Below are 27,043 nucleotides of genomic sequence, written 5' to 3'. Positions count from 1 at the left end.
AGTTGGTTGGGGCCCCTGGATGGCTCAGTCGGTTAGGTGTCTGCCTTTGGCTCAGGTCATGATCCCAGGGTTCTGGGCCTTAAGCCCTGCATTGGGCTCCTTGCTCGGTGGAGACGCTGCTTCTCTCTCTGCCTGCCACTCCTCCTGCTTGTGCACTCTCTCTGACAAGTAAATAAAATATTTAATATCTCATATATATATGTGTGTGTGTATATATATACATATATATATATATATAGAGAGAGAGAGAGAGAGAGAGAAAACAGAGTTGGGAAGGGATGAGAAACAGCCCACCATTATACAGTGTTTCTATCACACAGATACAAAAGACATAAGCAATCTCAAAAGCACAGAAATCTCAAAATGCAGTAAAATATTAGGAAGTGATGAATTTTTAGAATGTATTATTTTTATGTTTAATATAATTTTTAGTAATGAGTTTATATAATTTAACTTTTAGTAATGACTGTATGTAACAGGGCTCACAAAATTCCTACAAATTGAACAATCTGCTCTCAAGAACAGTATGAGCCAGAGTCAACACAACATGGGTTCCATTCATTCCTGAGACCTACCTATATTCCCGCCCTGATTTCAGGAGCTGACAAATGCCCTTGTTTGTCCAATCTATATAGATCAAGTTGTTTTCTGGTCACCTGCAACCAAAAGAATCTTGGCTTATTAAAGAGATCCCTGACAGCTAAAGCAGATGAGGATGACTTCATCCAAGAGGCAGGATTGACGTTAACACCTTTGAAGATTGATCTTCCAGGGTGCTTCGCTTTTTCTTCCCCCCCCCCTTTTTTTTAAACTGGGCTTCCCACCTTGTTAAATGGAATTTCCAACTACGAAAAACCTGGCCATGCCATGCAATGGTCCCTTTAAATGTCTTCCCCAGATGAAGAATGTTTAATCAGCTGAGCAGAGCCTACAGTCCCCACAGGAGTTGGGAGGATGTTAACAGCTCACAACCGCTCCTGTATTCCCAGGGGCCACAGCATCACTTTGTGAAACTGCACAGGGTGGAGTCCTGGCTTTTCCCTGGGGAGGAAGTGGCTGCTGAAATGCCAGATGTGCCATTCCCACAGCAGCTGGTGGAAGGCCCATCTCTCCCAGGGTGAGGAGCAGCCTCTGCAGAGACCAAGCCCCGGAAGTCTATAAAATTTCCACAGACTTGCCAGGAGAACCCAAGCTGCACGGTGCCTGAGGCAACACAGGATGATAAACAGAACATTATTCAGGGCTGATGCTCCCACCCACCTCCTTCATTTTTGGTCTATCAGTGTTGGAAAAACCTGTTTAAAGAGTTATTCCAAGTGTTTTCAAGTCTCTAATCTGTCTTCAAAAATATCCTTGAAGAGGAAACAAAGGTTGTTTGCTAGGAGGGGGTGGGGTGGGGTGGAAATGGCTAGGAAAAGTCTTTCCAGCATACCTAGATGAAAGCCACAAATTAGGGTTGGGTAGGGCTTGGACAGAAACCAGCTTGTCTATCAGTCTGCTGCACTCTGCTTGTCCTGCATTTTTAATAAGAGGGGCAGCTGAAGTCCACTCCTCTGTGTGAAAGCTGGGGGTGGGAAGATGAGGGCAGAAGGGAAATGGGGGAGCGGGGTGGAGAGGCTACAGATGATTGGAAAGGGGAAGTGGGCTAGACATGGAAAAACAGCAGGGAAATCAAGTGTGTGGTTCATCTGAAATCTTGTTTAATGTACATTTTCTCAAAGGGGTTGAGCTGAACCCTTCAGCCATGCATCCAGAGTTGATTGAAAACCTGAAATTTCCTGTAATTGGACCTCATTAATAAATTCCTCAGGGTTCCAGGAGGCTCTGAAGAGGTAAAACAAGGGTCTGGAGAGATGAGAGCAACGGGAGGTTGTAAGATCCCAAACCATGGAGTTAATTCCATTTAATCAGCCTGGAAAAAGTCTGCATTCACAACAATCCCCAGGACATGCTGAGCCTTTCTGCCCTCTTCAGCAGGGTGGGATTTTCTCTCACTCACTACTTTTTAACCCCTATGTCCAAAATGGATAACGAACTGCCCCACAAGTTCTGCAAGTCAACTGTTACGAAGTGATGCCTGTCTTCTCTCAAGAAACCTCACTACTGCTATGGTGGGTGTGATTCCAGTGATTGAGGCAGAGAGGCTGCCACCTGCCAATCTCCTCTGTTCATTTCCACCCACTACTGCTTTGCCACACCCATATCCTCCCCTCTGCCTTTATTCCCACCTCTAACCCCAGCTGTTAGCTTGATCCCAAATTCACACATAATCCCAAACCTTTATTGAGACATTAGCATTGGCTTATTGCCACACATTGGCTTCTTGAGTGATTAGTAAAGTGGCAAGTATGCTTGGTGTGAAATGTACCTTCTCTATTTTCCTCTAGTAGAGTGAGCCTGAACTATGACATGCGCAAGGATCAGAAATCTAGGAAAAAACAAGAAGCAAAGGGTGATATCAGTCCAAATTAGGAAGTCAACCTCTAAACAGGAAAGGACACAGTCAAATGCAGGATTTTGCCAGGGCTCCAAATGGCCTCTTCTCATAATCTCTATATCTTGCAAATTTCTCCTTCCCTCCCTGGGCATTTCAGTAAGAAGTGTTATTTGGTAAGACCAGAATGGAAGAGGCATAGCAACATCAACCTCCATCCCCACGGATCATTAACCTCCCTCCCCAAGTACCCCAAGGTCACACTGGTCCTCAGAGCATGACTCACACCGGGGCAAGGGCAAAGGGTCTTCTGTGGGATGTGACTGTTTTCACTGTCCAGACTAGAGTTAAGGTGCAGAGAAAAGGGGACAGAGATGAAGAAGAGAGGAAAGATGAACTCACCAAGATAGTGGAACCAGAAGAGGTAGTTAAGCCAGACCTGCAGTTACCTTCCTTTGCACCCACCCATAGCCATCTTCACACCCCGAATTTGAGCTTGGGAATGTAAGAACAGGCTGCTCCTTTCACTTCTAACTTAGCCTCTATTTTCCTGTTCCCTTACCAGGCTGCATGTGGAGTTCTTCCTCTCAACTCTTCTCCATCCTTTAATACCCCCTCACCCCATCCCAAAGTAGAAAAAAGAAGTTTCTTTGCACTACTCTTCCTTATGATTATAGAGAAATCTCAGGTGACCCAATGTTTCCATCATAATGCATGGTAACTAAGCTGTATCTCTCCCTCTTCTTGAAGGCCATCTTTGTGTCCTTCCTCCCAGCATAGGGCATTATACTCAGGCCATCATAAAGGAAAAGACTGATGAATGTGTCTACAAAAAATAAAAATTAGATTAAAAAATAAACTTCCATATGGCAAATATGAGGCAAATCATAAACAAAGTCCAAAGACAAAAACTGGAGAAAATTTCTTGAAATAAATCTCACTTACAAAGGTCTGGTTTCTTAATAAACAAAAAGATTCCTTATAAATCAGTGTGACAAAAGAGCAAAGGAAATTAATTATCTGCTCATTAAGAAAAAAAGAGATATACTTGTACAACATCATTCAACATTAAAAAGATAAAAATCAGAACAAGTCACTGTTTTTCCCTATCAGATTTGAAAATATCTAAGGTTTAATAATCCCAAGAGTTGATGAGGATAGGGAGAAACAGACAGTCACATACTGTTTGTGGGAGTCTCCATAAGCATAGCTTTGAAAAAGTAAATATAGCAGTATCTAGAAAAGTTTAAAAAATGTACATAAACTTTGACCCAGAAATTCCAATATGAGAAATGTATTCTATAGATATAAAAGACCCAAAAATACATGTACAAAGATCAATGAAACTTCATTTGCAATTTAAAAAAATTATCCATATATAGGCCATTATTGCATTGATTTTTTTTAATTCTAGGAAAGAAAATGGTAAAGGTAGGCATCTTAGTCCATTCAAACTGCTATAATAAAATACAGCAGACTGGGTGCTCATAAACAAAAGAAATTTATTGCTCACAATTCTGGATTCTGGAAAATCCAAGATGAAGACAACAGCATGGTCGCGTTCTGGTGAGAGCCCCTTTCCTGGTTCATAGGACAGCAACTTCTCGCCATGTCCGCACATGGTCAAAGGGGCTGCAGTCTCTCTGCAGCCTCTTTTACAAGGCACTAATCCCATTTGTGAGGCCTCTGCCCTAATCTAATCAGTTCCAAAAGGCCACCTTCTAATACTATAATCTTTGGAGGTTATGACCTCAACATACGAATTTTGGGGTGACACAAATATTCATAATCCACAGCATTAGGATTGGAGGTAAGATGAGAGGCTTTTATTTTTTATCCAAAATTTTTGTTTGACTTAATTTTTTACCAAGTGTATTTTTTCTAAAAAACATTCATTTTTAAATCAATAAAAACCAAACAAAAAAACCCTCCAGCTATACCTGCTGGTTGCTAACTCCTTTCTGGTGCCCAAGAATTCCCCAGAACAAACACAGGATTCACCTAACCAGTCCCAATTAACCAACACTTCAAACTGAGTAAAATCTTTTTTTTTTTAAGATTTTATTTATTTATTTGACAGAGAGAGACACAGCAAGAGAGGGAATACAAGCAGTGGGAGTGGGAGAGGAAGCTGGCTTCCCGCCGAGCAGGGAGCCCAATGCGGGGCTCAATCCCAGGACCTGGAATCATGACCTGAGTCGAAGGCAGACACTTAACGACTGAGCCACCCAGGCGCCCCAAAATCTTTGATAGAAACACTCTGTATCAGAACAGTTAACAAAAGACTAAAAAAATAATTTATTTTTTTTTAAGATTTTATTTATTTATTTGAAAGAGAGACACAGCGAGAGAGGGAACACAAGCAGGGGGAGTGGGAGAGGGAGAAGCAGGCTCCCCGCTGAGCAGGGAGGCTGACGTGGGGCTTGATCCCAGGACCCTGGATCATTACCCAAGCCGAAGGCAGATGCTCAACGACTGAGCCATCCAGGCCCACCCCCCCCCACCAAAATTAATTTCTTGATGGTCTCTTTCCCAGGGACTGGTTCAGAAACAATTGAAAGAGGCTAGATTATAGGCAATCAAGTGGGGTTTTGGAGTAAGCAGTCACTAGCTTCACCCTGCTCCCACATGGTGGGGGCTAGCCAGGGTAGAACTGGGAACAGATCAGTAGGGAGGTGGGTAGTATCAGGGACACCTACCACTCTGACACCAAGCAGGCCCACTCTCTCTACTGTACATATTGTCAGGAAGAGTCAGGAGGTTTAGAATCCTGCCCCAAAGTATGATTCCAACCATATGACATTCTGGACAGTAAAAAAGATCAGTGGTTGCTAGGAGCTGGGATGGGGGGATGAATAGGTAGAACACAAAGAATTTTTAGGGCAGTGAAACTATTCTGTATGACAGTATAATGGTGGCTACATGTCATTATACATTTGCATTTGCACAAACCCACAGAATCAACAACACCAGGAGTGAATTTAATGTAAACTATGGGTGATTATGAAGTACAGATGTACGTTTGAGGATTGTAAAAGCTACCACTCTTGTGGGGGATGTTGATAACAGGGGTGGCTGTGCAGGTATGGGCACAGTAGGTACATAGGAAATCTCTGTACCTTCCTCTCTAAAAACAAAAAAATGAGAGAACAGATACTGTGTAATGTACGCTTGTTAGCTGCTAAGTAAAAGCAAATCCTGCCCCAGGCAGTGTTCTCACCTGCTTCCTACAGCCCAGGTCACTTTTCACCCTTAACTGGACTCTCAGGACTTGGCCAGGTTCCACCTATAATTTCACTTGTAAATGTTTACATATAAAGTAGGGACTTTCATTTTTCACTCCACATACATTTATAACTTGAAATTTTGCAATAATATCATCATGCATTGCTTCTATAAAAATAAAATAAAATAAAAACTGCTAGAACTCATACAGGAATTCAGTCAAGTAGCAGGCTATAAAATCAATGCACAGAAATCAGTGGCATTCCTATACACCAACAACAAGACAGAAGAGAGACAAATCAAGGAGTCGATCCCATTTACGATTGCATCCAAAACCATAAGATACCTAGGAATAAATTTAACCAAAGCGGCAAAGAATCTGTACTCAGAAAACTATAAAATACTCATGAAAGAAATTGAAGAAGACACAAAGAAATGGAAAAACGTTCCATGCTCATGGATGGGAAGAACAAACACTGTGAAGATGTCAGTGCTACCTAGAGCAATCTACACATTCAATGCAATCCCCATCAAAATACCATCCACCTTTTTCAAAGAAATGGAACAAATAATCCTAAAATTTGTATGGAACCAGAAGAGACCCCGAATAGCCAGAGGAATATTGAAAAAGAAAAGCAAAGCTGGCAGCATCACAGTTCCAGACTTCCAGCTCTATTACAAAGCTGTCATCATCAAGACAGTATGGTATTGGCACAAAAACAGACACATAGATCAATGGAACAGAATCGAGAGCCCAGAAATGGACCCTCAACTCTATGGTCAACTCATCTTTGACAAAGCAGGAAAGAATGTCCAATGGAAAAAAGACAGTCTCTTCAACAAATGGTGTTGGGAAAATTGGACAGCCACATGCAGAAGAATGAAACTGGACCATTTCTTTACACCACACACAAAAATAGACTCCAATGGTTGAAAGACCCACACGTGAGACAGGAGTCCATCAAAATCCTAAAGGAGAACACAGACAGCAACCTCTTCGACCTCAGCCGCAGCAACTTCTTCCTAGAAACATCGCCAAAGGCAAGGGAAGCCAGGGCAAAAATGAACTATTGGGATTTCATCAAGATAAAAAGCTTTTGCACAGCAAAAGAAACAGTCCACAAAACCAAAAGACAACCGACAGAATGGGAGAAAATATTCGCAAATGACATATCAGATAAAGGGCTAGTATCCAAAATCTATAAAGAACTTATCAAACTCAACACCCAAAGAACAAATAATCCAATCAAGAAATGGGCAGAAGACATGAACAGACATTTTTCCAAAGAAGACATCCAAATGGCCAACAGACACATGAAAAAGTGCTCAACATCGCTCGGCATCAGGGAAATCCAAATCAAAACCTCAATGAGATACCACCTCACACCCGTCAGAATGGCTAAAATTAACAAGTCAGGAAACGACAGATGTTGGCGGGGATGCGGAGAAAGGGGAACCCTCCTACACGTTGGTGGGAATGCAAGCTGGTGCATCCACTCTGGAAAACAGTATGGAGGTTCCTCAAACAGTTGAAAATAGAGCTACCCTACGATCCAGCCATTGCACTACTGGCTATTTACCCCAAAGATACAAATGTAGGGACTCGAAGGGGTACATGCACCCCGATGTTTATAGCAGCAATGTCCACAATAGCCAAACTGTGGAAAGAGCCAAGATGTCCATCGACAGATGAATGGATAAAGAAGAAGTGGTATATATACACAATGGAATATTATGCAGCCATCAAAAGGAATGAGATCTTGCCATTTGCAACGACATGGATGGAACTGGAGGGTGTTATGCTGAGTGAAATAAGTCAGTCAGAGAAAGACATGTATCATATGACCTCACTGATATGAGGAATTCTTAATCTCAGGAAACAAACTGAGGGTTGCTGGAGTGGTGGGGGGTGGGAGGGATTGGGTGGCTGGGTGATAGACATTGGGGCAGGTATGTGCTATGGTGAGTGCTGTGAATTGGACAAGACTGATGAATCACGAATCTGTACTTCTGAAACAAATAATGCAATATATGTTAAGAAAAAAAAAAGAAGAAGAAGATAGCAGGAGGGGAAGAATGAAGGGGAGTAAGTTGGAGGGGGAGACGAACCATGAGAGACGATGGACTCTGAAAAACAAACTGAGGGTTCTAGAGGGGAGGGGGGTGGGGGATGGGTTAGCCTGGTGATGGGTATTAAAGAGGGCACATTCTGCATGGAGCACTGGGTGTTATGCACAAACAATGAATCATGGAACACTACATCAAAAACTAATGATGTAATGTATGGTGATTAACATAACAATAAAAAATTATTAAAAAAATAAAATAAAATAAACAGAACGCTGTAATATCATTAGTTAAGCCTCTGATTTCAATTATAAGCCAGATGTCTGTCTGCTCAAGCCTTTCTACTCTCTTGGATTTGTTACACTCAGCCTGGACTCCTCCCCTAGAGGTCCATCCCCTCCCCATGATTTTTCTCCCTTCACTAATCTTCCTCTTTGCCTTTGCCCTGCTGCCTCCCTATGCACTATCTCAATGGAACCCACACAAGGAAGTCTTCAGATCCCGCCACCTTCTCTATTCCCACAAGAAATGCAGGCACACTCAGCATTTTGTGAGTTTAGTAACTCTCTGGGGAGTTACGTGAAGCACAGCAGGGCTCCAACCCCCAGTACCTGCTCCCCACCGTTTTCAGTCCTGTGGGAGTGCAGCTCACATTATCTCACTGCCTGCCTTCCTCAGTCCCCCTTAGGACGACTAATGAATCCATTTCTTTCCATTTTTACACAAATTAATTCTAGCTAATTTAACCAAAAGAACTATGTGATAAGGATATAGGGAGTCTCAGGAAAGTCAGATGGACTGTAAGAACTGGAAAGCCCTCGGCAGGACTGTATCTATATCTCCCCTCTCTGCTTATCTATGTACTGGATTCTTCTCTCTCTACAATGCCTTTTCTCTGCTTCTCCATCCACATAGGAGAACATGGCTGCACCCTACTTACCAAGTGTCCAGCTACATAATAAGATAAACTGGCTGCCTCAGAACTCCAATCCCAAACTCCTGAGAAAGAGTGTCAGATTGGTCCTTGCCTATTATTTGCAGCCAAGAGAAAGAGGGTCTTAACAGCAGCAGGTCACATGAAATGTGAATGGCTCATGGCTAGGCACCTCTCTGGTCCTTACTTTCCTTGTCTATGAAATTAAGATAATTATCCATCGAGAAGGTGGTTGTGAGTGTGGGATGCTCTCATTTACCTAAACCATCACTTCACAGTGGGTTCTCAGAAAATGCTGACTCTCTTTTTCCTTTATCCTATTCTTGATGGAGACTAATCATTCTGAAACAACATCTGGCCATGTTACTCCCTTGCTTAATGTCTTTCTGTGGCTCCCCAAAAAACCCTCAGAATAAAGTCCTATCTCCTCAGGATAACATAAAAGGCCCTTTAAAATCTCTCTTTTCTCTACACTATCCACTTCCCATCACACCTATGACCCTGCCATAGCAAGCTACTTGCAGTTCTCAGCAGTCATCAAACTCATTCATGCCTCCAACCTTGTCTGTCTTCTTCTTCCTTGGGAAAATCTTCCTTGGCCATCACTTCTACGCGCAAGGCTGACCTGAGATCTCTCCCATATAGTCCTGCACAGAAACCTTCCTCTGCCTTGCTGGGAACCAGGCTTCCCAGCTTTAACAGTTCTAGAGACTGTGCATTGCAAGGCAGCCCATTCTATACCTAATTTCTAGAATGTTCTATCACCTTCATCCCAATTGGCAAGAGAACTGAAAAAGCCTCCCCAGAAGTCCCATTCAGTGATCATAGCTTTACCCTGGAACAACCTAGTTGTTAACCTAGTTCAAATTACTAGAAGCTTGGATCAGTTACCCTCTCCCCCACTGCCCCAAATTTATCTCTCCATCCCCTTCACTTGACCTCAGGAGGTATGGTTCAGAAAACATTCATTATCCCATAACATCCTCTAGTTTATTCCCGTTTTTCCCAAAGCCTAGTGTTCAAAGGTGAATTCAACCCCTACCACCTCCCTCGTTATGGATCCACAAACATGCAGCCTGAGACAGAGTCACTCAGGCGAGCCACCTACCTAGGTCCTGTGGAGCATTTGGTCAACCACACCCCTCCAAGTCCTTATCATATGACCTGCTATCATGCCAAGTCCCATCTCTCACCACCCCTAGACTTAACACAAGTGACTGAAGTTACCCAACAAGCCAAGGGCAGAGACCAGGAGACATCTCAAGATTTATGATTTCTAATCTAGCGTGGTTCAGCAATTCATCTGTCCACGATTCTTTGAACTGATGGCCATGTGTCAAAAATAACAATAAGTGTAGCTACTGACAGTCTACACTGTGTCAGGCCCTGGGCTAACCAGTATACATGCATTTTCTCATTTAACTCCCACAACAAGTACTTTACAGATGAGGAAACTGATGTTTAGAGAGATTAGTTAGTGTAATCGATAGCTCTACAGAATGGGAGGTCAGGTTAAATGACAAAGCAATAAGGTCTCTGAGCATATCAAATATCGAAGCTTTAGATACCCATATTTCTCCCCCATAATTAGGAGTCTCCTAATTTTAAACTCGTAGTACCCAAAGTATTTCATTTAAACATAGGAGAAAGAGGACTCACATCAGTTAAGTGAAGCCTGAAGGTTCAGAGCAACAGCCCAGCTTTTAGGTACTCATCTTCTCAGGAGTTCAGTTCCCTTCTTACAAAATGTTTAGAAGCTATAGAGCTTCTGTCTCACCCATCCACCCCTTTTATTAACCTGAATGCTGTGTGACTGTGTGAGGACAGATTTTGCAGCCTTGCAAAAGTTCTGTAAACATTTCTATCTCTCTTACAATACATAACACTGTGGCAAACTCTTGTTCACTTATTTAACACAATTCTGAGATTCCTTATATTTAATTTTTAAAAGGCAATAAGGACTTATTTTTATAGCTAAACCATGAAATGAGAAACTGGCCATGGTTGCGTTGGTTCCCATGTAAAGGAGGGCTCAGAGGCCTAGTGGCCTTCTGGTGACAGTGATCAGCTTGACTTCTCTATCTACAGAAGTCTTCAATCACATCATTTTCCCTGTAATCACTGTATAATGAAGAGAGATTTATCCACCAAACCTTTCACCCAGTCCTGGAGCTCAGGAGGACCAGAGGCTGTCAGCCAACATCCTGGGCAAGGGTTCCCCATGGAAATTTCTGCTGGTCTAACTCAGAACTCGCCTTGCTTGTTCTGAAGCAGGATCAAACATCTGACTGCTCACTGTGTGGCTTCCCAGAAGATTCGGAAACATGCTTGATGTGGGTATGAGATGGGGACAGGGGAATTCTTGTGGCCTACAGGGCAGAGGAGGGTTCCAAACACAACATTAGAGTTTGGCAAAATCCAAGAACTTCATGCCAAGACCTTTTCCCTTCACTTTTCAGCCCGTACACATTTCAAAGGGAACTTAGTCCTTATTTCAGGAGTAACTGCACAGTTGTCATCAGTGTGCAGTAATATTAGCACTAGGTCTTAATACGTGAAATGTCCACTCTTTTTTTTTTCTTATCCAATTTCTGTTTATCTGTCAGAATCCAGTTCCTTTCCACCAAGACTTCTCTATTAAGTCTTCTGTGAACACTTTGCCTCACTGTAACAACTAGCCTATGACAACATTATGCTCATTGTTAGTAAGGTGGATCTGGACCATGTGCAACCCAATAGCATCTTTTGAATTGCTTTATTTGCATATACATACATATGTCCATATACATATTACAACTTCTAATGTGCTTACTCAGAAATGGTTTACTAAGAACCTGCTACTGCCAAACCCAAGCTTGTAATTGGGGATGCCATCGAGAACAAGATTAGCAGGTCTTGGTCCTTCCAGACCTCACAGTGGGGAATTGTATCAGTGAGAATTCAGCACAGACAAGAGAACTCACTCTAGATATTTCCAGCTGAAAGGGAGTTAGTGTAGGGAATGGAGTGTTTATAAAACCACTGAATGGGCTAAAGAGAAAGTCAAGGGGCCACCACTGGACAACTTATTTCAAGGGCATTCAATTCTAACTCTGATCTTGATGTAGGGCAGATTTTGCAGCTACTGATACTGCTATTACCCCACAAACGAATCAGCCACAGAGCTGGAGACTAGACATGGAATGCTTAGTCTACCCACTACAATCAACTCTAATGTCTACATGGCCTTGCTTGCCAGCAAAAAAGTCTTTAGGCACTTTCCATATTTTGGAAAGGGAAGAAGGGGAAGAAAACAGTGGCCATGGATTGCTGTGTTCTGGGCAGTATAGCACACCAGTCAGGCATGTGCTAAACACATAAGACTGAACTGCCTTATCCATTCTGCTGGTGATAGATTTTTAAGTCAGACAATATTTCACAATTGACATTTTTCTCTTCAGATGAACTGGTTTACCTTTCCTACATTTCTTTTTAGTTGCAAAACCTCTTTTCATCTTTGAAGATACAGCTCAAGTATTGCCTCTTCCATGAGGTCTTTCTCCATGCTGCCAAGATAAGAACTGGCCCTTGGGTCCCCATGGAAGCAGACATAGACTCTCATCATGGTGCCTGCCATACTTCTTTCTACTCACACCAGTTTTTCTGCTTAACTGTCAGCTCTTTAAAGCAATCCTGTGGCACATAGTAGATACGGAATTAATGACTGCTGAATGAATAGGCAAGGCTAGGGTCCTTACCACAGACCCAAAAGCAGGTGGTGATTCCAGTGGTGCCCGTTACCCTACTGAATCAGAGAACTGAGTGAGTGGGTCCTCTGTTTTCATGAAGGCTGAAATTTTGGACAAGGTTAGTGCATTTTAGCTCTGGTACAGTTTGGAGCAATTGCAAGACTCTGGGATAGCTTGAACAGGGAGTAAGAAGCAGGAAAAATGCTTAGTATCTGTTAGTATTCTTTTCCATTGCAACTGAAAGAGTTGAGCTAACAGAAACTAGTTGGGCTAACAGAAACTCAGCTTAAATGAGATTTTAAAAAGGGGTGAGGAGAGATGTACTCACCAGCATAACTGAAAGGTCAGGGTGCTGACTTCAGGCACAGCTGAATCCAGTCTATACCTTATGTCATCAGGGGTCTGTCACCATGGCTCAGTTTTTCTCTGTGGCTTATATTCTAACACTGACTCTTCCCATGTGGTAGCAAAGGTGATCACCACAGCTCCTAACTTATACTCCATGCAGTCAGCGTGAAAACAGAAGGTCTCTTACCCAATACTTCCCCAAAGTCTTTCAAGACCGACTCTGAGGTAGCCCAGTCTGGGTCCCAACTATCCTGAACCCAAAGCCAGGATGTGCCCACCCTGAAACCCAAAGGCCTTCATGGTCTGGTTAACCTCACCAATGCCTATGGGCTGAGCATGGAACGTGGTGGCCTATTAAAAAAAAAAAAAAGGAAGGAAGGAAGGAAGGAAAGAAAAAGAAAGAAAGAAAGAAAGAAAGAAAGAAAGAGAAAAGAAAAAGAAAAAACCAAGGTGGTGTTATGAGAAAGAATGAGTATGGATAGTGGGTAGGAAAAATAACATGTTTCCTGCAGTGGGCATCTAGTACTTTGCTATCTCCAAAGCCCTACTCTTCATTTTAAAAGAGACTTTGAACTACTCAGATGATCAAGAGCAACAGCAAAACTGCAGCCATTCTCAGGGTGCTTCTCTGATGGGCTGCCCAAGGAGAATGGTACAAAACAGAAAAATCTGACATCATTTCTAAGTTTCAGTTGAGACTGGGGAAAGAAAGGAAAAACCCATCAGTTTCGGGGCTTGAGTAGTAAAATGAGAGTGAGAAGGAAGAGGAAAAATGCTTGGGATGTAAATGTAATGAACAACAGAAAATAATTGAAAAGGAAGTGGCTTCCTCTCGTGTGTCAGTCGGGCCTTGTGAAGAACAAGAGAAGTACCTTTTCTAGAGCCTCAGCTGCTCTGCTGCCTTTCCAGCCGCCTCCTTGGGAAGAATGAGGCTTTAACAACTAGCATGGTGTCAGGGCTGGCTTCCACCCAAGCCTGAACAGTGCCCCCATTGAGGGACCCCAGGGACAGCCCTGGATGCCTCTCCCTTCTCCTGCTCCCCTCAATGGGCTATTTGTGGGACTAACAAGGACCGGGAGACACATTGCCCATCTTCTACAAGACCCCAGCAGCTGCAGGAATCCTCAGGAACTCCACAGGGTCCCTGTACATCTCTGCAAAGAGACTAACAGGAGGAATGCCAGATTCAGAAAGGGGTCCCTAGGAGCCTCCTGGATGAGAGAAAATACTCCCTAGTTCCCTTATCCTTTCCAGGCATTTCTCTCATTTCCTAAGATGGTGGTTCTTCACCCCAAAAATATTTGATATCTTGCCTTCTTTATGGCACAAATACATTCTCTGTTCCACCCTCCTTGCTGGCTGGGAGAGAGAAAAGAAAGTTTACAATTACAGCCATATTCAAACACTGTATCTTTATTGCCAACTTCCAATGCTGAGATAAAGTGACCTCAAGTAGAGTAGGAAGTGGTGGCTAAAAATTCTCATCAAATACCAAGATCACAGCTTTTGTTCTTACTGATCTTTTAATCCCACAACAGCACAAAAGGACAGTAGAGAGATTCTGATTTTTCTGTGCCCATTGGGTAATGATTGCTACCACCCTGGGAAAACAGAAAAGCATATGGTCCAGAACATACAGGTGAGAACACATTGTCTCTGGCTTCCCATTTCCATAGGATATAGAAGCATGCCTATATGTTCTCATTTAAGAGGTACAAGTTGACCCCTACCCAACTCTCTCCCTCTAGCAGCTTGTTATTGCACATGAAAATCTCCCATTCTTGTAACATGCTTTTGGTTTGTAGGTTGAAGCAAGCAGTGGTCTTCATGAATAGAAGCATGCTTATTTGGTGGAAATTTACCAAAGCATAAATTTCTCTGGGCTTCAAACATCAAGCCCTGTAAGTGATAAATATGGTGGGGTGCAGGTGAGCCTACCTTTCTCAGAGTAATATCTGGAATAAAGGGGAGAAGGGACAGCTCCAGAGACAAATTTTGACTACTTAGCAATGAACAGAATCTGAAGAGTAATCCAGTACAGCTTCACCTTTCAATCCCTCCACAACCTCCCTGACAGAAGGTTGATATCTGGCCACATTCTTCAGCATCAGGGGACTCCCCTCTTCCCATGCCAGTTCATTCCACTTTTGAACAAATCTTATTCATTGGAGAATTTCCAATTTCATAAATAATTTCCTGACAATGTCCAGACATTGAACTGGGTCTTGCCCCAGTGCTACATACTCTAATCCAGGAAATCTTCAACCCTTCAGATAAATATTTCTACACAGCAGTCACTCATGCCTCCTCCTGAGCTTTTCCTCTGTAGGCTAAATCATGGCTCCTGCAATTCCTGCAATAGTTTCCTATATGATCTATTGCCTGATTTTTACCACCTGGTTGACCGTGTCTAAATAAACTCTAATTTGTCTTGGACCCTGTAATGATAAGGAACTCAGCTGAGGTTTGGCCAAGATTAAAATACAGGACCATTACCAACCCTTGATAGAATTCTACCTCCATGAATCCACTCTTGGGTTGATGCTTCTCATGGGACATAGGACTCCCACTAAACTTCCTGGTGATAAAACTCATGAGACTTTTCACGTGAACTTCTATTAAGCCAGTCACCTCCAGTCAATTAATTTTTTTTTAAATCTAAGATCTAGTATTAATTTCTTATTAAACTTTATCCCCTTCATATCAATCCACCAAATTAACATATGGAGGTCTTTTAAGAATATTGATTCAGTTATTAGAACCTCCTAAATTTATATAAATACCCAAATATATCTTCTGTAATTTCATTCAAATTATTAATAAAAGCAAAGGCAAAACTGAGAAGCTCAGATAAAGAGCCCTGAAACCCAATGTTAGAAATCTTTCAATGCCAGGTGCAAAACCGTATCAATACAACAAAAACAGATGCTAGCACCCTGAGAGCTCGTCCTTCCTTCCAACCCAGAGAAACCTCAAATAAAAGAATATCCTTACTGTTGAACATAGGGAAATATTTTTATATTTTCCTTAAGTCAGTTTTGGATAGGGGTAGTCAGTATTGTTTTTCATACCATACAAACACAAAATTCTATGGAGACAGCAGAAGCAGTGGTCTTTTAACCTACCTTATGCATTAGGTAATGGGTCTCTGATCTTTCAAAAAAAGATTACTTTTATTAAAACAGCCCTCATGCCAAAATCCTACGTCCTCCTTTCTAAGACTTCTAAATCAAAGCTAATCCAATCAATATGACATTAAAAGCCATGCCAAAACCTTACCCCTTATTGTGCTGGGGTTCTCCAAAGCCTCCCTAAAGAGGCACTATATGTTCATTACCCAGGGAAAAACAGAACCATTCTATAAATTATTTGCAGATAATAGCATGAATCCCATATCCAAATTCTTGCAAAGCAGATTTGAATTTTCAGCTAAGACACCTCTAGGGTGAAAGTCTCAGTTTGAAGCAGAAACCCCTTCTGGCAAAGTCATGTGAAAAATGTAAGCACGTCTCAAATCAGATGTTTTTCCTAATCCATTCCCTAGCTTCATGTCTCAAAGAGGTTGAGTGTGAGCTGAAAAATGAATTGGATAATAACATGAGAATAAATAAGTCACTTATTTTGGGATTTTAATGGAAAAAAAATTCACAGTTCAGGTTTTGAACTAGTCTAATCATGGGATGAACGACTAGAAGGAAAACTCAAGTAATTCTATTGCTTTTGAGCTCATAGTAATCCCTTTCCTACAAGGTCCTATTACAAATAATAACTTGGATCATAGCTTACCTTGCCATATTTCAGTCCTACAAAAGGAAGTTTACCTCTCTCCCTTTCCAACAACCTTGTTCAAATTATCTTGTACTCTACTCAATCATTTTGCAGTTCTGTTGTGATGAAATAACATCCCTCACCCAGTTCTAATGCTCAGCACCTTCCCACATGTCACTAAATCCTTCCTTCATAATATCTCCTCATTCATTCCTGCCTTTGTTTATTACTTCCCATGGGAAGGACTATACTTCCAAGCTCCAGGATCACCTTTTCCATTAATATCCAAATAGCAGTCTTAGAACCACAAGAAGTCTAGTACCCATCTCAGTACTTCAGAGGATCAGCCACAGGATGCTTCTCCTGGGGACTGACAGTCACCTATCTCCCCAAACCCTGTTCCTGGCTCCTCCAAATCCATCTGCTCCTCTTGTCCACTCCCCACAGCCCTTTGTCCTTCACACATACTCTGGTCTTGCCCCTTCCTTACACAAGGTATTACCAACATAGGACCATATTGTATAACACTTTGGGAAATTTTGGAAAGGAATTATACTACAGCATAAAATTTAATTCAGACATCACTGTTGCTAATGTCCAACCATAAGGAGTCCCTTTCCTGTCAAGTTACTGGGCCTGCCCTCAGAATGGAGTCCCAGGCACCATTTCCTCTCCTTCCCACCCACCAAGGGAAAACTCCATCTTCTTTGATATTAAAAAATACAAAAAACAAAACAAAAAAAATCTACAATAATTCAGCAATCCTGAAGCACAGATACATCTTTAGTCAGGTTTTTTTAGTAGCAATTTTTTAGTTAAGCAAGCAAAAAGAATTTTTTAATGACAAAGATGCAAAATTACTGGAGCATTTTTTTAAAAAAATCATAGTACATCTATATGATGTAATAGTACTTTGTTCTTTAAAGCTGTTCTACTACCTCTAAAAGGAGCAGATATGTGCAGCTTCTTTCAGTTGTGGGAAAATTGCTTATTATGTAATGTTAAAGAAAATCAGGATCCCAAACTGTAAATAGAGTATGATTTCAATTGTAAAATGTCAGGAGGAAAGCATGCCAGATTATCAACAGAGATTACAGGAATATGGGTGATTGCTCTGTTATTGTGTAAGCTTTCCTATGCTTCTTAAAGCCCATTGGATAATCACTGCCTTTTATGACCATGCAGACCATTGAGTTTACTTACATGGACACCTGCCTGGCTGTTTTCATGTTGGGGCTTACCATACTCCCAGAGAAATATCTTATTCCACAGCATTCAGTTCAAATATCACCCATGAAAAGCCCTTTAACCCACCCATCTTCCTTTCTCACTGGACAGTTGGTTGCTTCCCCTACTGTCAACCTCTAACACTTTGAACAATCCATCTTAGTATTTCTCATTTCTGTATCAGGAGGGTCTCAGCAAGAGACAATTAACACTCTTATATTTGAAGAGAGTTTATTACAGAGACTCTTTACAAAGAAGCAAAGTATAAGGAAATTACAAGAGATAGTACATACCCCAGAGAAAATAAGAGGGGGCTCTGTTACCACCCTTAGGCTGAAAAAGTAATGGGAGAAAGTGGTTCCCAGAGCCTGGATAAAGGATGAGAGAAAGCTGCAGCGATCACTAGAGGGATGCAACTGGCCTATTAACAAACCCTCAGGAAAAGAGCCAATGCTCTCTCCTCCCTCCTTCCAATTATCTACTGATGCTCAATATTGGCCATTCCAGCTGGAAGCCAGGAGACAAGAGAGTCCTTTGATGTGGTGCATAGAGGGCAGCTTCCCAAGAGGAAAGCAGGGAGAAGAATGGTGAATGGACCTAAAATCCAGTACATAATTATTGATTGACAGGTGTGGCTCCAACGTGTATTGCCTGAACTCAAGGCTACATCCCATGCCCTGCAAAATCCAGACCCAACACCCTTTGCATCTACTTTCCAAAGGAGCTCAGAGGGTGAGGCTTCTCTTGAGCTAGGCCTTGCTACATCCTGCCTGGTTCCTCTCCCTAGACCACTTCTTCCCATGCTAGACACCACCCTTCTTCCTTCCTTTTTCTCAAATCTGCATGAATTCAAGGATTCTTGTATGTATCTGACTTTTAACTGAAGGGAGGAGAGCAGGGGGTAACTGCAGCACAGCATAAGGAACAACTTCAAAACCTTTATTAGTCATCTCTTTCATAAATATTCATTAGCCATTCTCTACCATGAAGAATTTCTTGACTACACTCACCATCATCTTCCAGGGACTCCTTCTCCCCCAAGGGCTTTCTCCAATGACAACCCTCCAAACCCTAAACTCTGTTATAAAATTCTCTGTCTAAACCTTTAGATATTTTAGTGCATTAGTATTAAAAAAATCAAAATTGGCAAATTCTATAGTTTTATTGGAACCAGGGCCAGAATTAGGGTGAGGAAAGCAAGGCAAGATTATACACATGTGGGTTCAGGTCTTCTCTTTATTTTTTAATTTTCATACTTTGTTCACCATGGATTTTTTCATCATTTTTGACTTTAAATATTATATTATAATAGTATTTACCTTAACCACTAAGGTTTTTGGCATCCCCTTAATTTCTGCACCCAAGGCAAGTGCTTCACATCACCCTACTCCTGGCCCTGGGGGGGTGGGGATGGAATCAGAGGGGAAGAGGCAGGGGCTCATCTTTCTACATTAAATATGCCCTTAAAGGTAGTTTTCCAAACCAAAAAATAACTTCTTTTCCTAAGCACAATTTTCCCTTCAAACTCTTGCCAATTTTGAGAACAATTTTTTCTTGCTATCCCTCCCCCATTGGACCATGAGATCCTTCAGGATAGAAAATGATGCTTAATCTATTTCTATATCCCCAGTGCCTAGATTTAGAGGACGAATTTAAAACATTTACTGAATACAAGGGTCTAGTGTAAAAATTCATAAGCAAGATCAGTTTTTTAAATGTTGAATCTATTTAGAGCTTTTCTTTTTTGCATTAAAATCCAAAGTCCTAGAAAACTAGCTGGCAAGGGCCCAAAGAGATAATTTAATCTATAATCTTTTCATTTTACACATTAGGAGGCTAAGGACTATGTCCACGTTTATATTTGCAAGCTAGTTGTTCAGGATTTATCCAGAATAATTAACATTTCCCCTGATAGGGTGCCATCCCAGCTGAATAATTTTTTTTAAAGATTTATTTATTTATTTGAGAGAGAGAGAGAGAGAGAGTGAGCAGTGGGAGGGGCAGAGGGAGAGAGAACCTCAGCAGACTCCCCGCTGAGTGCAGACCTAAGCAGAAACCAAGAGTTGGAGGCTTAACTGCCTGTGCCACCCAGGCACCCCTGAATAATTTTGATAGCATCCCAGTGGACAGAACAGAGTAAAATTCCCCACACTGTTATAATGCTATTATTTCTCCCAACAGAAGTCTCAGGCCATGGAAAGGGGACCTTACCGTGTGAATACACACAAGAGATGCAAAATAGGGAAAATACTGACACCCAACCAATGACCTGAATCAGAACACAGCTTTTATCAGAGCCACTAATATCAAGGAGAAACTGGACTTTTAAATCAAAGTCAGAAAAATGTATTTGCTAAAGGTGAAAGATTTACATAGAGAAGGACAACAATAAGGAAAGCTTGCTTCTTTACAATGAACTCATTGTGTCAAATTTGTGAGGCACCCAGCAAGCTGACAAAGGTCCCTTCACCCCTGTGCCCAAGACAGTTTGGCCAAAGGACATCTAGGGTGACATGCCTCAAACAGTCAGCACTAATCTCTTATCCTGGAATAGACCAACAAACCAGTCAAACCTGACTGGCTGCCTTTTAGAAACGCCTTCGGAATTCTTTGTTCAGTCCTACTTGGTTTACACTGGATCGTCTCTTCTGGGACTTCTCTGATGACCTGATCTTCGTCCAGGATGACTTCCCCCAAGAAGTCTACCAACCCCCAGATCTGCCCAGCAGGTGACATTAATAAGATCCAGTTTGGAATAATACATTCAAAACAGACGAGGCACACATTCGCTGCCACAGAGTCACTTCTTCCTCACAATATTCCCCTGGCAGAAAAGAGGTCAAACTGACCTTGAAGAAGAAACATCCTTTTTTGACCAGTTACCAAGACAACATCAACCCTCTCTCTGCAGGGTACCTGCGCATGGGGTTTGCACCTGCCAGCTGGTAGCAAAAGTGGCCCGGCAGCCTTAGTTCCCTGTCGCTGGGCTCACTGCACCAACAAAGGTGCCAGCAGTGCCAGTTGGCTTCATGAAATGGATACCTGCCCACTAAGCATTGGCCCAGAAATTGGGGACTTTCACAAAGGCCAGCCAACAGCTGGCAGGCAGGCACCGCCAGGTCATTGTCATCCTGGGCTGAATAGGAGACAAAGGCTCTGTCTGTACCATGGCATCCCTCCCTCCGTATTTTATTTTCAGCTCCAGGTCCCTTCCTATGGGAAGGCCATGTAGCTGAAGGTGCCTTTCTTGGCTTTTTTTTGTTCCTTCAGCATTACCCTGTCTATGCATGCTAGTGTAGAAAAGCCTCCCCCGTCCCATGTCTTGTTTTATTGCAAATCAGAAAGCTCACCATAAGTCACCTAGGGCCAGTGAGTTCTCATTCGGAGCTGTAACCAGAAGCTGCATCAAACTTTTTCCCCTGGCTTCACACCAAGGCCTCCAAGGATTCCTTGTCACATGAGGTTAGTGTAGTTTCACATCCTCTAAGGCAAAGCTCTGTCGAAACTCTCTAGTCTCACATGGCTTCAGCTCAAAACAACCACCCCACTCAGCTGCCTTTCTAACTGTTTTGAGCAGTGAGTCAGGAGACTCGGGTTCCAGTTTCAGCTTAGTCTACATGACCCCGAGCAATCACTGGTCCTCAACCACTTCTTAGGGAATATTAGGGGCCAACGTAGCTGTCAGTAGGGTCCATTTCAATTTGCATTTTTTAAAAACCAAAGAGACAAACAAACAAAAAAATCCTTTATTTTCCCTACTGCTTTCCAAAGAGGCTGCTAACCCAGGAATTCCTAAATACTAACAGAGATTACTTTGGTTTAAAAAATAAATGAGGGGCACCTGCGTGGCTCAGTCAGTTAAGGGTCCACCTCATGATCTCACCTCAGATCTTGATCTCAGGGCCATGAGTTTAAGCTCAATGTTGGGCTCCATGCTGGGCATGGAGCCTACTTAAAAACAAAACAAGGGGTGCCTGGCCTGGATAGCTCAGATGTTTAAGCATCCAATTCCTAATTTCAGCGCAGGTCATGATCTCAGGGTTGTGAAATCGAGCCCCCCAAAAATGGATATACACAACAAACATGGATGAATCTCAAAAATATGATTTGAGTGAAAGAAATCTCAGACAAAGTTCTAAAACAGGCAAAACTAATCTACAATAAAAGAAATAGGAAAGTGGTTGTTGCTGGGGGTAGGGTGGCAGCAGGGGTTATATGGAAAGGAACATGAAGGAACTTTCTGAAACGGATATTATATTTTATAGCCGGATAGGGGTTTGGATCACATGTGCAAAAGCCTCTGTCAAAACTCATAGAATGCTACTCTTAAGATGGACTGAAAGAAGACTGGAGAAATAGATAATAAAATAATTATAGCAAAATATTCATTGTAGAACCTAAGTGGGTATATTGTGTTCCCTGTGTAATTCTTACAACTTTCCTGTATGTGTGAACATCGTAATAAAATAGTAGAGAAAAAAACACTGTAATAAACTGCAAAATTCGTCCCTCCCTCTTTTTAAACATGTGATCTTTTTTCCCACTGAGTCAGTGGAAATGGGAATATTCATTGATTTGAGCAAACAAGTTGATGGTGCTTCGTGGTGACTAATTATTTATCACTGCCTGAGGCCTTCAAGGGAAGAGGACACAAGTTCTGCATGTCCAGAACCCACCCTTTGGCCTCATCTTCCTCCACACAATTATCAGAAACAGATTTCCTGGGAGACTGGCTACCTGCCTACTTGAGCGGGTGGTCTCTAATCACACTATGTGCACCTCTGCTCTCTGATTACCAGTATTCTTAATAACCTACAATGAGCAGGTTCCAATTAAGACATTTAATCCAATCCCAAATGTACTGGGGAAATACATTTTTAGAGCCACTCCAGGAGTAAGGGACAGATTACAAGTGACTCTTCCATTAGATTCACTACCCTATTACCCATCATAAATATAAATATAAGTATAAATATCATAAATATGTCCCTAAAATGTTGACTTTCTTAACCACTTTCCTTTAAGACTCTCAAAACATATTCTTCTTTGTTCCTCTCCAAGTTGATTTCTTCTCCCTAAAAATCTTCAAGCCACACACCCACAAAAGAACACATGTTACTATGGTCCACACAGGAACTAGGAAACACCTAATTCACAGCTAACTTCTTCTGAGGGAAGAAGCAATTACTAAGAAAGCAGAGTAAATCTATTTCCTAGGGGTAGAATTCATGACTCTTGCCCATTTTTTCTCTTTGGTAATTTAATCAAATCTAATAAAAACACACGTTTACTGAGTATCAGATATCTTCAAGGCCTTGAGTGATCCAAGGAATTAAATTAGTTTCTTTGCCCCAAACTAATCTAGTGAAGGAGATAAAATACAAGCTCACACAAAGTTAAACAATAAAATACCCAGATAATCGTTTCATATGTAAGTGGATGAGGTATCCAAGCTCCACAAACAATTAACTGACGAATGAATGGGGGAAAAGCAAAGAATTTAAGAAAGGACATATAATCTCTAACAGGAGTGGGGTCAGAGGCCTCACAAGGTGGGATTTCAGATATGTCTGGAAGAATAAGTAGAATTTGAGGAATGCAAGAAGGAGAGAGACCACTTTGGACAGGTAAAAGCAAGTGATTAAAGAAGCACTCTTGTTCACAATTCTTCAACATTAAAGCATCATTCCATGTGTAAAAGGCCTCTGTGATTCTGAGTTCCTTGAAGGAACTGGTGCCCAAATACTCTACTCGCTATTCTGGGGGAAATTCTGAAATAAAGTTGAATTCTTTGAAAATCAACCTCAGTCTGCCTTAACTTCTCATAAACAAGGATAGATCACTTCATCAAACTGGACCACTGAGACATTACCAGGATCTCACCACTAACAAGGGTCATCTCAATTACAAGAATACCCCCAAAGTACACACGTGGGAGAATGTTAATTTTTCTAAAGAAGCCCTTATCCAGCATTAAAAAGAAGACTATGAGCCATTTTTCATATAGCCAGATCATAGCAGGGTAAGATGAGGCCTAGTGCTCTTCATAGTCATGGTCAACTCTTTTGACCTTATTTCCAGAATAATTCTAGATTTCCACAAGCCACTCCACAAAAAGGGAAAATACAAAACCATTCTAAGCAATTAGAAAGTTTCCACTACTTTGATTTCTCACAATTTTTGTTGTGACAGCAGATGATTTATACTTGGATAAAAAGCCAAATTAAATCTCAAAGGTAGCGTCAATGTATATTCAAATAAATATAATTTTTCCAGCTTTATTGAGACATAACTGACATTTAACATTGTGTAAGTTTAAGGTATACTGATGATATGATATGATGATAAAAAATGTTATTACTGGGTTTTTCAAATTCATATATTTTCCTCCATTTCCCCACTGTACCATACAACTACCCTATTGGGGAATGAGGAAGGAGATGAAGACAGAATACAGGGGTTTAAATTCCAACTTTGAAAAATAAATAAATAAACAAACAAATTCCAACTTGTTCTGTGTGACTTTGGGACAGTCTCATAACATTTCCGAGACTCCATTTCTTTAGACATAGGTCGGGAAAAGAATAGCTACCTCAAGGGGTTGATATGAGACTGAAATAGAACAGTGGGTATAAAGGGCTCAGGGAGAGGATGTTGATCCACCACAGACACTCAATATACATGTCTGTCAAATTGAATTTAGAAGAACCATTTTTGTGAAAAGAGAATCATGTTAAATTGGTCAAAAATCAGATTTGAACCCAGAATTAATCAGCTATGCTATCGTTTTTGTCTCTCCCAATAATTCTTCTCAAAGAGTTTCCACCTTTAGAAGTTTGTTAGAAAGGACTGCAGATTTGGCAAGCATCTTTCAAAAGCCCTGTCCCCAACCCCAACACACACATTTGTTAAAAATTAACATTCAGTCCCTTTTGTGAAGCTTTTATCAGGATATCTCAAACATGGTGGTGAAAGGAGGTAGTACTTTCTATTTCCTCCATTTCTCTGTACTTGTAGAAACTGAGGCACAAAGTTAAGCCACAGGTGTGACCAGGCCTTTGGAGAAGTTCAGCTGACTGAATTGCTTCCTGGCCAGAATCATTCACCTAGGTACCCTAAAACAAACCAAAGAAATGGGAAATAAGGGAAGAGGAAATACAGTTTAAAAAAATACTGCAATATGAATTGACCAGAATTGAGGTTAAAGACAGATTTCACTTTTTTGTCACAAAAAAAGGGTCATTTCCTTTCCTCTCACTGTCTGGTTTAGAGCATAAAACAAACCACACAGATATATCTCTGCTCCATACTCTGACTCAAGGCAGTTAGTACAGCAATGGCAAAATACATATACTACATCTACAAATGTATATGACACAGCCTCACATTGTGTGTGTGTGTGTGTGTGTGTGTGTGTGTGTGACCACAACCTCAAAGAAATAAAAAATGCTCTCCTCCAAAATTTTTTTAAATTAAGATGTTTAATTTCACCAGAATAAGGGGAAAAATCCCAAACTACAATGGGAGCAAAGAATGTTAGACTTGGGGAAAATCTTACAGTCTGTTTTAGCCAAACCTCCCTATTTTATAGAATATAAATTAGACCTCAGAGAGATTTCCAATTTAAATGGAAATTACATCTGAGAGTCTGAATCTGAGACCTTCCATGGTACCACTCAAAGACAGGATTGGAATTAACTTTATAAATAATGTATCCTAGGGCACCTAGGTGGCCTAGTCAGTTGAGCAACCCATTCTTGGTTTCAGCTCAGGTCATGATCTCAGAGTCTTGAGATCGAGCCCTGTGTCAGGCTCTGTGCTCAGCTGAGAGTCAGCTTGAGATTCTCTCTCTCTCCCTCTCCTCTGCCCGTCCTGATCATGCACTCGCTCTCTCTCTCTCTATCGCTCTCTCTTTTCTCAATAAATAAATAAATCTTTTATTTATTTATTTATTTATTTTTAAAGATTTTATTTATTTATTTGACAGAGAGAGACACAGCAAGAGAGAGAACACAAGCAGGGGGAGTGGGAGAGGGAGAAGCAGGCTTCCGGGAGAGCAAGGGGGGCTCGAGCCCAGGACCCTGGGATCATGACCTGAGCGGAAGGCAGCCACTCAACCGACTCAGCCACCCAGGTGCCCCTAAACAAATCTTTTAAATAAATAAATAAAGTATCCTACGTTCCTTACCAGTGACTGAGGCCCAAAGAAATAAAATACCTACTTTGAGGTCATCCAGTTCCTTAGCAGGACTAAATCTCTTACGTTTATGCCTCTCAGAGACAGAGAGCTTTGCCACCTTCCCTCCCCTATCCCAAGCCTCATGCAGCAGCTTTCACCACTCTTTTATTCTATGAGATAGGCACCTGATGTTTTTCACACGTCAATAAGGTTTAAGGACCTACATCTCCTCTCCAACCAGGTTAGCATTCCTTTGTAGAAATTCAGGAGGAATCACCAGTTAAGTCCAGCCCAGTGCAAACAAGGTCAGATAGTATCCAGGCAATTTTAAATATCTGTCTGTTTTATAACCACCTAAAGTTGGTCAGCCTCAAGGAGATCAATTAGGAGATCAACATTTTCCCATGTGGGAAATTCTGTATCGATTTACCAAAATAAACAATTAGGGTACTGAAAGATTACAGTAAACAAAGATATTTTTACCCTCAGTTACAGTGGCCTTGTCGGCCTTCTACTTTCAGTGATAAATACACTGAGATAAGATTACTGAAATTTAATCAAATGTAGAAAGTTGTATAAATTCTATGTGGTCCTGGAGAGAACTATTTTCTTAGTAATTCAGAAAAACTCATGATTTAGAACCATTTGTTTCATTCATTTAATAGTTTGACAAAAAACCGCTTATATGTACCTAGAACTTTGGAGGTGCTGGGGATACAGCAGGGAACAAAGTTCCTGCCCTCTTGGATCTTACATTCTAATAAACCAACAAGTAAAGCCATATGTGTTAGATGTTGATACATGCCAGAGATGAAACAGAAAGCAAGGGAGGTAGGAGAGTGGGTGCCAGGCTGAGGTCTGGAGGGGTGGTTGTTATGTATTATATTTAAGATGGCCTTGCTGATAAACAAAGACAAAAGAAATGCGAAAGCAAGCTTTGTGTACATCTGGAGGAACCAGAGAGGGCTCCTAAAGAGAGCCAGCAAGGGCTAAGGTCTAAATCAGGAGTAGCATATTCTTGGAACAGTAAGAAGGCCAGTGTGGCTAGAGCAGAGTAAGTTAGGGAGACAGTGAAAGGAAACAATGTCTGAAAGGTGGCTGAAGTCAATTGTATGGAGTCTTATAAAGCATTG

At 41.5% G+C, this 27,043-nt stretch overlaps 1 protein-coding gene across 24 annotated transcripts in view; it reads right to left on the bottom strand.

The window, feature by feature from the left end:
• Positions 1–21,238, bottom strand: part of ANKRD55 (ankyrin repeat domain 55) — a 496,355-nt gene extending 475,117 nt beyond the window's left edge. For all 24 annotated transcript variants that reach the window (XM_073905461.1, XM_073905462.1, XM_073905453.1 and 21 more), the window contains exon 1: positions 21,082–21,238. The gene's annotated coding sequence lies outside the window, so the exon portion shown is untranslated. The remainder of the gene's footprint in view (positions 1–21,081) is intronic.
• Positions 21,239–27,043: the final 5,805 nt, after the last annotated feature.

The sequence above is a fragment of the Callorhinus ursinus genome, unplaced genomic scaffold, assembly GCF_003265705.2.
Source record: "Callorhinus ursinus isolate GAN/ISIS: 27379988/994484 unplaced genomic scaffold, GSC_fseal_2.0 scaffold23, whole genome shotgun sequence".
Classification (NCBI taxonomy): domain Eukaryota; kingdom Metazoa; phylum Chordata; class Mammalia; order Carnivora; family Otariidae; genus Callorhinus; species Callorhinus ursinus.
The sequence above is the reverse complement of the archived record's forward strand: the minus strand, read 5'-3'. Positions and strand labels throughout refer to the sequence as shown.